General features: G+C 27.9%; 1 protein-coding gene across 1 annotated transcript in view; it reads right to left on the reverse strand.

The window, feature by feature from the left end:
- LOC107647655 (protein FAR1-RELATED SEQUENCE 5-like) overlaps positions 1-2,096 on the reverse strand; it is an 8,838-nt gene that overhangs the window by 4,749 nt on the left and 1,993 nt on the right. The window lies entirely within an intron of this gene.

Genomic DNA, 2,096 nt, shown 5'->3' on the forward strand with positions numbered 1-2,096 from the left:
GAATTTAATTTGTTTATAATTTTTTAATTTGTCTAAAATTTAATTTTGCGCGTGATAATAATGGTACTGCCCCCACATATATACGAATGTGATTGCCTTATCCTCTCTAATTTGGGTTCTTCATTCAATCCATATTTTTCGTTTGACGCATATTTTTTATAACTATCTGTATGAAAATATCTTCATATAATTTTAAATTTTTATATAAAATATTTTCATGTGAATAATTGTGGTTTGTTTGGTTTCGTGTTTATTTTTTTTTTCCTGTGCATTGTCTCTGAAAATGATTGTGCCTAGCTAAATTATCCGTACGAAACAATTATTGAGGGAATAATTTGGCGCAATAATTTACAAATGGGTACCAAAATAATGCTCCTTGATATGTTAAAAATGACGTGCATATATAGTTCATATAATAGAGGTTGATCAAGGGGTGAAGTTCCATTTGTAGGATTATTTATTTTATCTTTCAATTTCATATTAGGAGGAGTGTAATTAACAAGGATGGTGACCTAATGATAAAAATACACTAATTAAACTTCGATAGAATCTCTTAGTTTAATTCTAAACAAACTTTTGAAAGAACACTAGTTTACTACACGAAAGTGAGTAAGGGTTAACATTAAAACAAATTATGTATGTATGTATGTATGTAATAAAAATATATAATTTAATAGCAAATTAATTTTGGGTTTGTGTGAGAGAATGAAAGATTGAAAGCAAGAGGCCTCTCCCTCTCTCTTATATATTCATTTGGGCCCACTTTCTCGATATCCCTCCAAATTAGGCTTTCCTCAAATCTAGGACCACAAAAGCACTTAAATACTCAATATTATGATTTATGAGCACTCTTTCAATTCCTTAGCTTTCATGGACCACTCTTCCACTAAACTCTAGGATCTTACCCATCTTGCCCTTCATTATATATATTCCTAGCTATCTAGCAACCACTTTTTTCTTCCCCTTGACCCTTCTATTGGATTTATTATTTCTTTTTCCACATATATAATTAATGATGCTGATGATGAACTATTGAACATATAGCATAGATGAAATTAAACCCTAATGAGATACTTAAGAAAGTGATCAAAACTACTAATAAGTGAAACTCAAGCTAAGCTAGAACTAACTCTAGTGTGAATATATGCTCAAAACCCCGAGTTTAACTTAAAGCATAGAACATTTTTTAGTCATATAAAATTTATCAAAATTTTATTGTACCAATAATTACTACTCCAGGTTTGCATTATTAGGTTACTTAATGTGTTCATGCACCAAATTCATCAACTGGTGCATCATGATCGTTGAAATTTAAATGTTAATATTTGGACTAAATATATTCAAAATGATCCTTCAGTTTTATAGCTTTCACCATTTTAATTAGTCGGATCCAAAATTCATTATAGTATGTAGTGGTTCTCAAGATCTAGTTCCGAATACTATATTAATTATTGGACCAGTAGCGGTGCTTCTCATATTTCAAAGGGGACAATGCCTCACTAAATTTTAATTTTTTTTATAAATTATGTGTAAATTTTGATTTAACTCCCTTTAAAATTTTTATTTTAATATCTTTATATCCGAAAATTAAATTTTGGCTCTTCTTCAAATTTTATGCTAACTTCGTTCCTACTTTCCGATATTAAGTTGACAAATGGAATGTTGAACATCTTCTGATTTATCATGCTAGATATAGGATATAACAACGTTATTTCATTTTATCCTTTAAATAAGGCAAAGACAAAAAAAAATAATAAAAAAAAATTTATATGATATGTAAACCATTTTATCTTCTTTCATTTTTCAAAATGATTTCGTTTTTGTCTTGTTTAAGCGTCAAAACAAAACAATGTCATTTATATGTTTCCAGATGACAAGTTAGAGCCATTTCGACACTCTGTTTATTGATTCAGCGCTAGAAAGAATTCAAAAATTAATATGGTGTCAGTAGTTAAATTTCGAAAATTAATATAATAAATTTAAATTTAAAAGGCTAAAATAATAAAGTTACAAATTTCAAAAATCATAATAGAGATCATCTAATTTTTGTCTTTATAATTTGAATTTTAGTTTGTTACTATAGTTGTTATAGTTAA

This window comes from Arachis ipaensis, chromosome B06 (genome assembly GCF_000816755.2).
Source record: "Arachis ipaensis cultivar K30076 chromosome B06, Araip1.1, whole genome shotgun sequence".
NCBI classification, from domain to species: domain Eukaryota; kingdom Viridiplantae; phylum Streptophyta; class Magnoliopsida; order Fabales; family Fabaceae; genus Arachis; species Arachis ipaensis.